We start from the raw sequence: 17,787 nt of genomic DNA on the forward strand, positions 1-17,787 counted from the left end.
TGTGAAACTTTATTTTGAGTGTGTTGAATACTAAGAAAAGATTGAAGCATGATAATTGTTTTGAGATATGGAGGTGATAATATTAAAGTCATGCTAGTTGAGTAGTTGTGAATTTAAAGAATACTTGTGTTAAGGTTTGTGATTCCCGTAGCATGCACATATGGTGAACCGTTATGTAACGAAGTCGGAGCATGATTTATTTATTGATTGTCTTCCTTATGAGTGGCGGTCGGGGACGAGCGATGGTCTTTTCCTACCAATCTATCCCCCTAGGAGCATGCACGTAATACTTTGCTTTGATAACTTCTAGATTTTTGCAATAAGTATATGAGTTCTTTATGACTAATGTTGAGTCCATGGATTATACGCACTCTCACCCTTCCACCTTTGCTAGCCTCTCTAATACCGCGCACCTTTCGCCGGTATCATACACCTACCATATACCTTCCTCAAAACAGCCACCATACCTACCTATTATGGAATTTCTATAGCCATTCCGAGATATATTGCCATGCAACTTTCCACCATCTAGTTCATCGTGACACATTCATCATTGTCATATTGCTTAGCATGATCATGTAGTTGACATAGTATTCGTGGCAAAGGCACCGTTCATAATTTCTTCATACTTGTCACTCTTGATTCATTGCATGTCCCGGTACACCGCCGGAGGCATCCATATAGAGTCATACTTTGTTTTAGAATTGAGTTGTAATCATTGAGTTGTAAAAAAAATAAAAGTGTGATGATCATCATTCAATAGAGCATTGTGCCAATAAAAAAGGAAAAAAAGAGAAAGGCCAAAGAAAAAAAAGAAGGCCCCCCAAAAAAGAAAATAAATAAAAAGGGGCAATGCTACTATCCTTTTACCACACTTGTGCTTCAAAGTAGCACCGTGATATAGCGAGTCTCATATATTGTGCTTCAAAGTAGCACCATGTTCTTCATGTAGAGAGTCTCATATGTTGTCACTTTCATATACTAGTGGGAATTTTACATTATAGAACTTGGCTTGTATATTCCAATAATGCGCTTCCTCAAATTGCCCTAGGTCTTCGTGAGCAAGCAACTTGGATGCACACCCACTAGTTTCTTTTGTTGAGCTTTCATACATTTATAGCTCTAGTGCATCCGTTGCATGGAAATCCCTACTCACTTACATTGATATCTATTGATGGGCATCTCCATGGCCCGTTGATACGCCTAGTTGATGCGAGACCATCTTCCCCTCCTTTTTTGTCTTCTCCACAACCACCATTCTGTTCCACCTATAGTGCTATATCCATGGCTCATGCTCATGTATTGCGTGAAGATTTTAAAAGTTTTGAAAAAGTTAGAGTATGAATCAATTGCTTGGCTCGTCATCGGGGTTGTGCATGATTTGAATACTTTGTGTGGTGAAGATGGAGCATAGCCAGACTATATGATTTTGTAGGGATAACTTTGTTTGGCCATGTTATTTTGAGAAGGCATAATTGCTTTATTAGTATGCTTGAAGTATTATTATTTTTATGTCAATATAAACTTTTGTCTTGAATCTTTCTAATCTGAATATTCATACCACAATTAAGAAGATTTGCATTGGAATTATGCCAAGTAGCACTCCGCATCAAAAATTCTCTTTTTATCATTTACCTACTCGAGGATGAGCAGGAATTAAGCGTGGGGATGCCTGATACGTCTCCAACGTATCTATAATTTTTGATTGCTCCATGCTATTTTATCTACTGTTTTGGACTATATTGGGCTTTATTTCCCACTTTTATATTATTTTTGGGACTAACCTATTAACCGGAGGCCCAGCCCAGACTTGCTGTTTGTTTGCCTATTTCAGTGTTTCAGATAAACAGAATATCAAACGGAGTCCAAACGGAATAAAATCTTCGGGAACGTGATTTTCTCACCGAACATGATGCAGGAGACTTGGACCCTGCTCCAAGGAACAAAAGAGGCGGTCACGAGGGTGGGGTCCGCGCCCCCCCCTAGGGCACGCCCCCCTGCCTCGTGGGCCCCTCGTTGCTCCTCCGGCGTACTTCTTCCTCCTATATATACACACGTACCCCCAAACGATCAGAACAGGAGCCAAAAACTTAATTCCACCGCCACAACTTTCTGTATCCACAAGATCCCATCTCGGGGCCTGTTCCGGAGCTCTGCCGGAAGAGGGCCGTCATCACGGAGGGCTTCTACATCATCCTAGCCCCTCTGATGAAGTGTGAGTACTTTACCTCAGACCTTCGGGTCCATATTTAGTAGCTAGATGGCTTCTTCTCTCTCTTTGAATCTCAATACAAAGTTCTCCCCCTCTCTTGTGGAGATCTATTCGATGTAATCTTCTTTTTGCTGTGTGTTTGTTGAGACCAATGAATTTTGGGTTTATAATCAAGTCTATCTATGAATAATATTTGAATCTTTTCTGAATTCTTTTATGTATGATTGGTTATCTTTGCAAGTCTCTTTGAATTATCCATTTGGTTTGGCCAACTAGATTGGTAGTTCTTGCCATGGGAGAAGTGCTTAGCTTTGGGTTCGATCTTGAGGTGTCGTTACCCAGTGACAGAAGGGGCATCAAGGCACGTATTGTATCGTTGCCATCGAGGATAACAAGATGGGGTTTATTTCATATTGCATGAATTTATCTCTCTACATCATGTCATCTTACTTAAGGCTTTACTCTGTTTTTAACTTAATACTCTAGATGCATGCTGGATAGCGGTCGATGAGTGGAGTAATAGTAGTAGATGCAGAATTGTTTTGATCTACTTGTCACGGACGTGATGCCTATATACATGATCATGCCTAGATATTCTCATAACTATGCTCAATTTTGTCAATTGCTCAACAGTAATTTGTTCACCCACCGTAGAATACTTATGCTCTTGAGAGAAGCCACTAGTGAAACCTATGGCCCCCGGGTCTATTCTCATCATATGAATCTCCATCACTTTAATCTTGCTTTTCTTTTTACTTTGCTTTTACTTTTTACTTTGCATATTTATACCAAAAATACCAAAAATATTATATCTATCAGATCTCACTCTCGTAAGTGACCGTGAAGGGATTGACAACCCCTAATTGCGTTCGTTGCGAGTAGCTATCACTTTGTGCAGGTACGAGGGACTTGAGCGTGGGCTCCTATTGGATTGATACCTTGGTTCTCAAAAACTGAGGGAAATACTTACGCTACTCTGCTGCATCATCCCTCCCTCTTCGGGGAAAACCAACGCAAGCTCAAGACATAGCATTTAGCAACTCTAGCAGTCTCATCAAGGAAATGAATAACATGCCCATCAATATTATCAGACAAGAGATCTTTAACAATAACAATATCAGGTTCAACTTTAACTTGCTCAGGAGGTGTATAAGTTTTAATATTGCTTTTACGAACCAAAGTTGAAACTTTAGCATGATCTTTTATCCTAACAGGGAAAGGTGGTTTCTCAACATAAGCAGTAGGAACGATAGGATCATTATAAGTGACAGTCTTTTCTTCAACTTTAATAGGTGCAACTACTTTTACTTCTATGGGAGGATGATATTTAAACCACTTCTCCCTAGGTAGATCAACATGAGTAGCAAAAGATTCACAGAAAGAAGCTACTATCTCAGAGTCAAGTCCGTATTTAGTGCTAAATTTACAGAAAACATCGGTATCCATAAAAGATTTAACACAATCAAACTTAGGTGTCATACTTGACTACTTACCTTTGTCGAGGTCCCAATCTTCAGAGTTGCATTTAATTCTTTCCAATAAATTCCATTTGAATTCAATAGTCTTCGTCATAGAAGAGCCAGCACAAGAAGTATCGAGCATGGTGCGATTGTTATCAGAAAGCCGAGCATATAAATTTTGAATAATCATTTCTCTTGAGAGATCATGATTGGGGCATGAATATAACATTGATTTAAGCCTCCCCCAAGCTTGAGCGATGCTTTCTCCTTCGCGAGGCCAGAAATTATATATATAATTGCGATCACGATGAACAAGATGCATAGGATAAAACTTCTGATGAAATTCCAATTTCAATCGTTTGTAGTTCCATGACCCTGTATCATCACATAGCCTATACCATGTCGATGCATCTCCATTCAAAGGAAAAGGAAAGACCTTCTTCTTAATAACATATCCGGGCACACCTGCAAGCTTAAATAATCCACAAACTTCATCAACATATATTAGGTGCTCATCAAGATGTTTTGTTCCATCTCCTGCAAAAGGATTAGCTAGCAGTTTTTCTAACATACCCGAAGGAATTTCAAAGCAGACATTTTCATTTTCATTAGGTTCAGTAGGTTGAGGAGCAACTCTTTGCTCTACTACTCGGGGTGAAGATACCCCTAACAAGCCCCTCGGAGGATTACTTTCCATAGTAACAAGTGACAGTAAATTTCAGCACACTATATAAATTTTTCCTTACCAAATTCCACCTACCAAAGGCGCTTCACTCCCCGGCAACGGCGCCAGAAAAGAGTCTTGATGACCCACAAGTGTAGGGGATCTACCGTAGTCCTTTCGATAAGTAAGAGTGTCGAACCCAACGAGGAGCAGAAGGAGATGATAAGCGGTTTTCAGCAAGGTATTCTCTGCAAGCACTGAAATAATAGGTAACAGATAGTTTTGTGATAGGATAATTTGTAACGAGTAACAAGTAACAAGAGTAAATAAAGTGCAGCAAGGTGGCCCAATACTTTTTGTAGCAAATGACAAGCCTGGACAAACTCTTATATGATGTAAAGCGCTCCCGAGGACACATGGGAATATCGTCAAGCTAGGTTTCATCACGATCATATGGTTCGCGTTCGGTACTTTGATAATTCGGTATGTGGGTGGACCGGTGCTTGGGTACTGTCCTTAATTGGACAAGCATCCCACTTATGATTAACCTCTATTGCAAGCATCTGCAACTACAACAAAAGTATTAAGGTAAACCTAACCATAGCATGAAACATATGGATCCAAATCAGCCCCTTACAAAGCAATGCATAAACTAGGGTTTAAGCTTCTGTCACTCTAGCAACCCATCATCTACTTATTACTTCCCAATGCCTTCCTCTAGGCCCAAATAATGGTGAAGTGTCATGTAGTCGACGTTCACATAACACCACTAGAGGAGAGACAACATACATCTCATCAAAATATCGAACGAATACCAAATTCACATGAATACTAATAGCAAGACTTCTCCCATCTCCTCAGGAACAAACGTAACTACTCACAAATCATATTCATGTTCATAATCAGAGGGGTATTAATATGCATATAGGATTTGAACATATGATCTTTCACCAAATAAACCAACTAGCATCAACTACAAGGAGTAATTAACACTACTAGCAACCCACAGGTACCAATCCTGGACTTGGAGACAAGAATTGCATACAAGAGATGAACTAGGGTTTTGAGAGGAGATGGTGCTAGTGAAGATGTTGATGGAGATTGCCCTCTCCCGATGAGAGGAGCGTTGGTGATGACGATGACGATGATTTCTGTAACGCCCCGGACACACCCGCCGGTGGTCGTTACTCCTGGCGGGATCTAGACTGGCCCCACAGATCAATACTAGTCTTTTCTGTGCACTTTGTCCTCACTCATGCGCACCTGGGAGCAACTTCCCGGTCAGTCACCCATCACTACTCCAAGCTGAGCACGCTTAACTTTGGAGTTCTGTCCGAATGGGCTCCCGGAAAAGAAGGAAATCCTTATTGATATGAGTAGTCTATCATCCCTAATAAGCCAGGCTATCACATACACCCCCACTCAAAGGAACCACGTCCTCGTCGGGCCACAGGAACGTTCCCACTTGGCACATACGTTTGTGTTTCCAGTCCAGTACATGTGCCATACCGTGTGCCACGACGGGTCACAAACGTCATGAACAACATGACCACGCACCTGTCCGCAACCATCCATGTAACCGCGAGGGTCGGCTCTGATACCAACTTGTAACGCCCCGGACACAACCGTCGGTGGTCGTTACTCTTGGCGGGATCTAGACTGGCCCCACAGATCAATACTAGTCTTTTCTGTGCACTTTGTCCTCACTCATGCGCACCCGGGAGCAACTTCCCGGTCGGTCACCCATCCTGACACTACTCCAAGCTGAGCACGCTTAACTTTGGAGTTCTGTCCGAATGGTCTCCCCGAAAAGAAGGAATTCCTTGTTGATATGAGTAGTCTATCATCCCTAATAAGCCAGGCTGTCACATTTTTCCCCTCCCAGAGGGAAGTTTCCCTGGCAGAACAGCTCCGCCGGAGCCCTAGATTGGTTCCGCAAGGGTTCCGCCTCGTGGCGGCGGAGTCTCGTCCGGAAAGATGGCTTATCATTTTTTCTCATCGAAAGACTCCATATAGCAGAAGATGGCCACCGGAGGGCCACCAGGGGGCCCACGAGGTAGGGGGGCGCGCCCAGGGGGGTAGGGCACGCCCCCACCCTCGTGGGCAGGGTCTGGCCCCCCTGGTGAACTTCTTGCATTCAGTATTTATTATATATTCTGAAAATGCCTTCCGTGAAGTTTCAGGACTTTTGGAGCTGTGCATAATAGGTCTCTAATATTTGCCCTTTTCCATCCCAGAATCCCAGCTGCCAACATTCTCCCTCTTTATGTAAACCTTGTAAAATAAGAGAGAATAGGCATAAATATTGTGACATAATGTGTAATAACAGCCCATAATGCAATAAATATCGATATAAAAGCATGATGCAAAATGGACGTATCAAATACCTAGTTCAATCTCGTTACCGACAAGTCTCTTTACTCGTTCCGTAATACATCATCCCGCAACTAACTCATTAGTTGCATTGCTTGCAAGGCTTAAAGTGATGTGCATTATCAAGAGGGCCCAGAGATACCTCTCCGATAATCGGAGTGACAAATCCTAATCTTGATCTATGCCAACTCAACAAGTACCATCGAAGATACCTGTAGAGCACCTTTATAATCACCCAGTTATGTTGAGACGTTTGGTTGCACACAAAGTGTTCCTCCGGTATTCGGGAGTTGCATAATCTCATAGTCATAGGAACATGTATAAGTCATGAAGAAAGCAATAGCAATATACTAAACGATTGAATGCTAAGCTAACGGAATGGGTCAAGTCAATCACATCATTCTCTAATGATGTGATCCCGTTTAATCAAATGACAACTCATGTCTATGGCTATGAAACTTAACCATCTTTGATTCAACAAGCTAGTCTAGTAGAGGCATACTAGTGACACTCTGTTTGTCTATATATTCACACATGTACTAAGTTTCTGGCTAATACAATTCTAGCATGAATAATAAACATTTATCATGATATAAGGAAATATAAATAACAACTTTATTATTTCCTCTAGGGCACATTGCCTTTAGTATCCCACTTGCACTAGAGTTAATAATCTAGTTCACATCTTTATGTGATTAGTTCACATCTCCATGTGACTAATACCCAAAGGGTTTACTAGAGTCAATAATCTAGTTCACATCGCTATGTGTTTAACACCCAAATAGTGATCATGTTTTGCTTGTGAGAAAAGTTTAGTCTACGGGTCTGCAACATTCAGATCCGTATGTATTTGCAAATTTCTATGTATATAATGCTCTGCACGGAGCTACTCTAGCTAATTGCTCCCACTTTCAATATGTATCCAGATTGAGACTTAGAGTCATCCAGATTGATGTAAAAATCTTGCATCGACGTAACTCTTTACGACGAACTCTTTTATCACCTCCATAACCGAGAAATATTTTCTTAGTCCTCTAAGGATAATTTTGACCGTTGTCCAGTGATCTACTCCTAGATCACTATTGTACTCCCTTGGCAGAATCATGCTAAGGTATACAATAGGACTGGTAAACAGCATAGCATACTTTATAGAACCTGTGATTGAGGCATAGGGAATGAATTTTCATTCTCTTTCTATTTTCTGTTGTGGTCGAGTTTTGAGTCTTTACTCAACTTCACACCTTGCAACACAGGCAAGAACACCTTCTTTGACTGTCTATTTTGAACTACTTCAAAATCTTGTCAAGGTATGTACTCATTGAAAAAACTTATCAAGCGTCTTGATCTATCTCTATAGATCTTTGATGCTCAATGTGTAAGCAGCTTCATCGAGGTCTTTCTTTGAAAAACTATTTTCAAACACTCCTTAATGCTTTACAGAAAATTGTATATTATTTCCGATCAACAATATGTCATTCACATATACTTATCAGAAATGCTGTAGTGTTGCCACTCACTTTCTTATAAATACAGGCTTCACCGCAAGTCTGTATAAAACCATATGTTTTGATCACTTTATCAAAGCATATATTCCAACTCCTAGATGCTTGCACCAGTCCATAGATGGATCGCTGGAGCTTGCTCACTTTGTTAGCACCTTTAGGATCGACAAAACCTTCTGGTTGCATCATATACAACTCTTCTTTAAGAAATCCATTAAGGAATGCAGTTTTGACATCCATTTGCTAGATTTCATAAAATGCGGCAACTGCTAACATGATTCGGACAGACTTTTAAGCATCGCCACGAGTGAGAAAATCTCATCGTAGTCAACATCTTGAACTTGTCGAAAACCTTTTGCGACAATTCGAGCTTTGTAGATAGTAACACCACTATCAGTGTCCGTCCTCCTCTTGAAAATCCATTTATTCTCAATGACTCACCGATCATCGGGCAAGTCAATCAAAGTCCATACTTTGTTCTCATACATGGATCCCATCTCAGATTTCATGGTCTAAAGTCATTTCGCGGAATCTGGGCTCATCATCGCTTCCTCATAGTTCGTAGGTTCGTCATGGTCAAGTAACATGACATCCAGAACAGGATTACCATGCCACTCTAGTGCGGATCTCAATCCGGTTGACCTATGAGGTTCGGTAGTAACTTGATCTGAAGTTACATGATCATCATCATTAGCTTCCTCACTAATTGGTGTAGGAGTCATAGGAACCGATTTCTGTGATGAACTACTTTCCAATAAGGGAGCATGTACAGTTACCTCATCAAGTTCTACTTTCCTCCCACGCACTTCTTTCGAGAGAAACTCCTTCTCTAGAAAGGATCCATTCTTAGTAACGAATGTCTTGCCTTCGGATCTGTGATAGAAGGTGTACCTAACTGTCTCCTTTGGGTATCTTGTGAAGACACATTTCTTCGATTTGGGTTTGAGCTTATCAGGATGAAACTTTTTCACAAAAGCATCACAACCCCAAATTTTAAGAAATGACAACTTTGGTTTCTTGCTAAACCACAGTTCATATGGCGTCGTCTTAACGGATTTAGATGGTGCCCTATTTAATGTGAATGCAGCTGTCTCTAATGCATAACCCCAAAATGATAGTGGTAAATCGGTAAGAGACATCATAGATTGCACCATATCGAATAAAGTACGGTTACGATGTTCGGACACACCATTACGCTGTGGTGTTCCAGGTGGCGCGAGTTGCGAAACTATTCCGCATTGTTTCAAATGAAGACCAAACTCGTAACTCAAATATTCTCCTCCACGATCAGATCGTAGAAACTTTATTTTCTTGTTACGATGATTTCCACTTCACTCTGATATTATTTAAACTTTTCAAATGTTTCAGATTTATGTTTCATCAAGAAGATATACCCATGTCTTACTCAAATCATCTGTGAAGGTCAGAAAATAACGATACCTGCCGCGAGCCTCAACACTCATCGGACTGCATACATCAATATGTATTATTTCCAACAAGTCTGTTGCTTGCTCCATTGTTCCGGAGAACGGAGTCTTAGTCATCTTGCCCATGAGGCATGGTTCGCATGCATCAACTGATTCATAATCAAGTGATTCCAAAAGCCCATCAACATGGATTTTCTTCATGCGCTTTACACCAATATGACCTAAACGGAAGTGCCACAAATAAGTTGCACTATCATTATTAACTTTGCATCTTTTGGCTTCAATATTATGAATATGTGTATTACTACGATCGAGATCCAACAAACCATTTTCATTGGGTGTATAACCATAGAAGGTTTTATTCATGTAAACAGAACAACAATTATTCTCTAACTTAAATGAATAATCGTATTGCAATAAACATGATCGAATCATATTCATGCTTAACGCAAACACCAAATAACATTTATTTAGGTTCAACACTAATCCCGAAAGTATAGGGAGTGTGCGATGATGATCATATTAATTTTGGAACTACTTCCAACACAAATCATCACTTCACCCTTAACTAGTCTCTATTCATTCTGCAACTCCCGTTTCGAGTTACTAATCTTAGCAACTGAACTAGTATCAAACACTGAGGGGTTGCTATAAACACTAGTAAAGTACACATCAATAACATGTATATCAAATATACCTTTGTTCACTTTGCCATCCTTCTTATCCGCCAAATACTTGGGGTAATTCTGCTTCTAGTGACTAGTCCCTTTGCAGTAGAAGCACTTAGTCTCAGGCTTAGGTCTAGACTTGGGCTTCTTCACTTGAGCAGCAACTTGCTTGCCGTTCTTATTGAAGTTCCCCTTCTTTGCCCTTTTCTTGAAACTAGTGGTCTTGTTAACCATCAACACTTGATGCTTTTCTTGATTTCTACCTTCGTCGATTTTAGCATCACGAAGAGCTTGGGAATCGTTTCCGTTATGCCTTGCATATTATAATTCATCACGAAGTTCCAGTAACTTGGTGATAGTGACTAGAGAACTCTGTCAATCACTATCTTATCTGGAAGATTAACTCCCACTTGATTCAAGTGATTGTAGTACTCAGACATTCTAAGCACATGCTCACTAGCTGAGCTATTCTCCTCCATCTTGTAGGCAAAGTACTTGTCAGAGGTCTCATACCTCTCGACTCGGGCATGAGTCTGAAATACCAATTTCAGCTCTTGGAACATCTTATATGCTCCGTGGCCTTTGAAACATTTTTGAAGTCCCTGTTCTAAGCCGTAAAGCATGGTGCACTAAACTATCAAGTAGTCATCATACCGAGCTTGTCAAACGTTCATAACGTCTGCATCTGCTCCTGCAATAGGTCTATCACCTAGCGGTGCATCAAGGACATAATTCTTCTGTGCAGCACTGAGGATAATCCTTAGATCACGGATCCAATCCGCATCATTGCTACAATTATCTTTCAACATAGTTTTTCTCTAGGAACATATCAAAATAAACGGGGAGCTACATCGTGAGCTATTGATCTACAACATAGTTATGCAAATACTATCAGGACTAAGTTCATGATAAATTAAAGTTCAATTAATCATATTACTTATGAACTCCCACTTAGATAGATATCCCTCTAATCATCTAAGTGATCACGTGATCCAAATCAACTAAACCATAACCGATCATCACATGAAATGGAGTAGTTTTCAATGGTGAACATCACTATGTTGATCATATCTACTATATGATTCACGCTCGACCTTTCGGTCTCAGTGTTCCAAGGCCATATCTGTATATGCTAGGCTCGTCAAGTTTAACCCGAGTATTCTGCGTGTGCAAAACTAGCTTGCACCCGTTGTATAAGAACTTTGAGCTTATCACACCCGATCATCACGTGGTGTCTCGACACGACGAACTTTTGCAATGGTGCATACTCAGGGAGAACACTTGTACCATAAATTTTTTAGTGAGAGATCATCTTATAATGCTACCGTCAATCAAAGCAGAATAAGATACATAAAGGATAAACATCACTTGCAATCAATATATGTGACATGATACGGCCATGATCATCTTGCGCCTTTGATCTCCATCTCCAAAGTACCGTCATGATCTCTATCGTCATCGGCATGACACCATGATCTCCATCATCTTGATCTCTATCAATGTGTCGTCACATGGTCGTCTCGCCAACTATTTCTTTTGCAACTATTGCTATCGCATAGTGATAAAGTAAGCAATTACATGGCACTTGCATCTTATGCAATAAATAGACAACCATAAGGCTTCTGCCAGTTGCCGATAACTTCAACAAAACATGATCATCTCATACAACAATTTATATCTCATCACGTCTTGACCATATCACATCACAACATGCCCTGCAAAAACAAGTTAGACGTCCTCTACTTTGTTGTTGCAAAATTTACGTGGCTGCATGGGCTGAGCAAGAATCGTTCTTACCTACTCATCAAAAACCACAACACAGTATAGTGATTGCTTTTTGATCTTCAGAAAGAACCTTGTTCATTGAATCCGATTCAACTAAAGCTGGAGAAATAGACACCCACTAGCCACCTGTGTGTGAAGCACGTCGGTAGAACCAGTCTCGCGTAAGCGTACGCGTAATGTCGGTCTGGGCCGCTTCATCCAACAATGCCGCTGAATCAAGAATCAGCTAGTGATGGCAAGAAATATGTATATACCCACGCCCACAACTCATTTGTGTTCTACTCATGCATATAACATCTACGCATAAACCTGGCTCGGATGCTACTGTTGGGGAATGTAGTAATTTCAAAATTTTCCAACGCACACGCAAGATCATGGTGATGCATAGCAACGAGAGGGGAGAGTGTCGTCTACGTACCCTCGTAGACCGTAAGCGGAAGCGTTATGACAACGTGGTTGATGTAGTCATACGTCTTCACGATTGACCGATCCTCAGTACCGAACGTACGACACCTCCGCGTTCAGCACACGTTCAGCTCGGTGATGTCCCGCGAACTCATGATCCAGTAGAGCTTCCGGGAAGGGCTTCGTCAGCACGACGGCGTGGTGACGGTGTTGATGAAGCTACTGACGCAGGGCTTCGCCTAAGCACCGCTACGATATGACCGAGGTGGATTATGGTGGAGGGGGCCGCACACGGCTAAGAGATCAATGATCAATTGTTGTGTATCCAAGGGATGCCCCCTCCCCGTATATAAAGAAGTGGAGGAGGGGGAGAGGCCGACCCTCCTAGGCGCGCCCCAAGGGGAGTCCTACTCCCACCGGGAGTAGGATTCCCCCCTTCCATGTAGTAGGAGTAGGAGAGAAGGAAAGGGAAAAGAGAAGAGAAGGAAGGAGGGGGTGCCGCCCCTCCCCCTAGTCCAATTCGGACTAAGCCTTGGGGGGCGCAGCCTCCCCTCTCTCTTTCCCCTAAAGACCAATAAGGCCCATATACTGCCCAGCGAATTCCCGTAACTCTCCGGTACTCCGAAAAATACCCGAATCACTCGGAACCTTTCCGATGTCCGAATATAGTCATCCAATATATCGATCTTTACGTCTCAACCATTTCGAGACTCCTCGTCATGTCCCCGATCTTATCCGGGACTCCTAACTACCTTCGGTACATCAAATCACATAAACTCATATTACCGATTGTCACCGAACGTTAAGCGCGCAGACCCTACGGGTTCGAGAACTATGTAGACATGACCGAGACTCGTCTCTGGTCAATAACCAATAACGGAACCTGGATGCTCATGTTGGCTCCTACATATTCTACGAAGATCTTTGTCGGTCAAACCGCATAACAACATACATTGTTCCCTTTGTCATCGGTATGTTTGTTTCCCGAGATTCTATCGTCGGTATCTCAATACCTAGTTCAATCTCGTTACTGGAAAGTCTCTTTACTCGTTCCGTAATACATCATCCCTCAACTAACTCATTAGTTGCATTTCTTGCAAGGCTTAAAGTGATGTGCATTATCGAAAGGGCCCAGAGATACCTCTCCGACAATCGGAGTGACAAATCATAATCTTGATCTATGCCAACTCAACAAGTACCATCGAAGATACCTGTAGAGCACCTTTATAATCACCTAGTTACGTTGTGACGTTTGGTAGCACACAGAGTGTTCCTTCGGTATTCGGGAGTTGCATAATCTCATAGTCATAGGAACATGTATAAGTCATGAAGAAAGCAATAGCAATATACTAAACGATCGAATGCTAAGCTAACGAAATGGGTCAAGTCAATCACATCATTCTCTAATGATGTGACCCTGTTTAATCAAATGACAACTCATGTCTATGGCTAGGAAACTTAACCATCTTTGATTCAACGAGCTAGTCAAGTAGAGGCATACTAGTGACACTCTGTTTGTCTATATATTCACACATGTACTAAGTTTCCAGTTAATACAATTCTAGCATGAATAATAAACATTTATCATGATATAAGGAAATATAAATAACAACTTTATTATTGCCTCTAGGGCATATTTCCTTCAGTAGCCTCTCCTCGATGGAGTGGAGTGACAATAACTCTAATACTCCAAATGTGACTTGTTCTACTAATACACCTACTACAAGATAGGTTACATGAACGTGCATGATACATGTGACACAAAAATATCTAGGTGAAAATCCCATTCAAAACAATTAAAATTTGGGGTTAAACAACCCCAAATCTCATGTGGTGCAAGATGAAAGAGGCGGCACGAGATTCGAACGAGATCTTGGTACGCAATCCCATGTTGGTTCGTGTGTGTGATCCTAGGCCCATCACTCTACACCTGATGTCATGGCTACCTTGATACCGACTACTCCGACCAGTCAACCAGGAGGCACCACACCACCAATTGTCCACCGTGTGCGATCAGGTGGCCTGTCGCCTAGGCCCATAGAGTTTGTTTGCACCAACGGCTCAATTCCACAAATTGAATTGCCTAAACACGCAGGGTCTGTGTCTGCTAGTGATGATAGTACAGATGACCCCGCTTTGGGATCTACCGCACCAGGTGGGATGGTGTCCTCAAATTCTTCTTGGGAGCGCATGCATCAGGTCAACATATAAAGGTTTAAGCTCAAACACGGGATCACCCTTGGGTGGAGGAGGATCCCCTAGGATTTTAACAGGCAAATTGTGTTTCAGGATGGGTTCCAGTTTAAAGAATACTTCATCTATTTCCTTCTTTCATTCATAAACATATCATTTTCATGGTCTAGCAAATATTGTTCTAAAGGATCACTAGGAGGTACGGCAATAGAAGCAAGTCCAATAATTTCATCTTTACTAGGCAATTCCTCTTCACGATGTTGTCTACGAAATTTAGAGAAATTAAATTCATGAGACATATCACCTAAACCAACAGAAACAATATCCTTATTGCAGTCTATCTTAGCATTAACAGTGTTTAAGAAGGGTCTACCAAATATAATGGGACAAAAGCTATCTTGTGGGGAACCAAGAACAAGAAAATCAGCAGGATATTTAGTTTTCCCACACAAGACTTCAACATCTCTAACAATTCCCATTGGTGAAATAGTATCTCTATTGGCAGGTTTAATTGTGACATCAATATCTTCTATCTCAGCGGGTGAAATATCATGCATAATTTCTTTGTATAAGTTGTAAGGTATTGCACTAGCACTAGCACCCATATCACATAAGCCATGATAACAATGATCTCCTATTTTAATAGAAATAACAGGCATGCCTACCACATGTCTGCTTTTATCTTTAGCACAATGTTTAGCAATTCTAGCAGTCTCATCAAGGAAATGAATAACATGCCCATCAATATTATCAGACAAGAGATCTTTAACAATAGCAATATCAGGTTCAACTTTAACTTGCTCAGGAGGTGTATAAGTTTTAATATTTCTTTTACAAACCATAGTTGAAACTTTAGCATGATCTTTTATCCTAACAGGAAAAGGTGGTTTCTCAACATAAGCAGTAGGAACGATAGGATCATTATAAGTGACAGTCTTTTCTTCAACTTTAATAGGTGCAGCTACTTTTACTTCTATGGGAGGATGATATTTAAACCACTTCTCCCTAGGGAGATCAACATGAGTAGCAAATGATGCATAGAAAGAAGCTACTATCTCAGAGTCAAGTCCATATTTAGTGCTAAATTTACGGAAAACATCGGTATCCATAAAAGATTTAACACAATCAAACTTAGGTGTCATACCTAACTCCTTACCTTTGTCGAGGTCCCAATCTTCAGAGTTGCATTTAATTCTTTCCAATAAATGCCATTTGAATTCAATAGTCTTCGTCATGAAAGAGCCAGCACAAGAAGTATCGAGCATGTGCGATTGTTATCAGAAAGCCGAGCATGTAAATTTTGAATAATCATTTCTCTTGAGAGCTCATGATTGGGGCATGAATATAACATTGATTTAAGCCTCCCCCAAGCTTGAGCGATGCTTTCTCCTTCGCGAGGCCAGAAATTATATATATAATTGCGATCACGATGAATAAGATGCATAGGATAAAACTTCTGATGAAATTCCAATTTCAATCATTTGTAGTTCCATGACCCCGTATCATCACATAGCCTATACCATGTCGATGCATCTCCCTTCAAAGATAAAGGTAAGACCTTCTTCTTAATAACATCTCTGGGCACACCTGCAAGCTTAAATAATCCACAAACTTCATCAACATATATTAGGTGCTCATCAGGATGCTTTGTTCCATCTCCTGCAAAAGGATTAGCTAGCAGTTTTTATAACATACCCGAAGGAATTTCAAAGCAGACATTTTCAGTAGGCCCACAGAGTTTGTTTGCACCAACAGCTCAATTCCACACATTGAATTGCCTAAACACGCAGGGTCTGTGTCTGCTAGTGATGATAGTACAGATGACCCCGCTTTGGGATCTACCGCACCAGGTGGGATGGTGTCCTCAAATTTTTCTTGGGATCGCATGCATCAGGTCAACAGATATAACAACCCGGGGCAGTACCTTAGATATGTTAAACACACGATCAACACATGCCTTGCATATAGAAAGTCATCATCCACTTTCTTAAATGATTTCTCAGATCCAGATTGGGCATGCATTGATGATAGAAAATCAAAGAGAGAGTTTGCAATATTTTATGGATCAAATCTAGTATCTTGGAGTGTCAGGAAACAAGCCAGTGTATCTCAATCAAGTACAAAAGTAGAGTATAAGGCTTTTGCTAATAATACACTTGAACTTATTTGGGTACAATTACTACTCAAAGAGTTGGGTATGCCTACATGAAAAACTTCATGTTTATGATGTGACAATATTGCAATCTATCTCTTAGCCAATCCCATCTTCCATGCTCATACCAAGCACGTTGAGATTGACTGTCACTTTGTTAGAGAAAGGGTGATCAGTAAGTTTAATGAAACTCACTTTGTGTTTTCAAAGGATCAAGTTGCAGATGTCTTTACAAAGGATTTACTAGTTTGACATCTAGAAGAATTCAAGCGCAATATCACTCTTACCGAAGCATGATTTGAGGCGAGCTGTTAAAGTGAAATCTTCTAGATATCTTGTATCTTGGTTATGGTTGAGTAAAGCCTACCCACATGAGTTGTAATCTTCGTCTTCTTGATCCTCACATAACTATACCAACATGCGATGCTATTCTTACATATAGGTTTACAAAATTGTTACGTGCTAGTTCAATTTGATGGTCGTCATTTCCATGTTCTACTCCAGACAGTTACACAAGACAGTTACACATCCTCTAACAATACGTAAATATTTTGTAGGAACATGTAAGAATAGCATCTCTCCATGTAACAGCAATATCCTGTACTCCACCGTGACGTCGTTTCATCCAAATATAAACACACAACTTCGGCCTGCTACAGTACTTAGAAATGTGTACCAATTTACCGACACAACCGCCCCTCCCATTGGCACTCCTTTGTGTCTCCCATCCCCGACGACTGCCGTGCATTCGTCACGTACCTCCCGTGCCCCTACCATCTCTCTCCTCCACGAGTAGGATCAACTCAACCACAACCTCGATCCAGTAGGTTGCACAAAAGATTGAGACGTGAGGTGGCGGGGAAGAGAGCTCGCTGGAACCATGTCGCCGATGGCCTATCTGATGTCGAAGTGAAGCAGATAACGGGAGATGAAGGTTCTCACGGGG

Source organism: Triticum dicoccoides, chromosome 3A (assembly GCF_002162155.2).
Source record: "Triticum dicoccoides isolate Atlit2015 ecotype Zavitan chromosome 3A, WEW_v2.0, whole genome shotgun sequence".
In the NCBI taxonomy this organism is placed as follows: Eukaryota; Viridiplantae; Streptophyta; class Magnoliopsida; order Poales; family Poaceae; genus Triticum; species Triticum dicoccoides.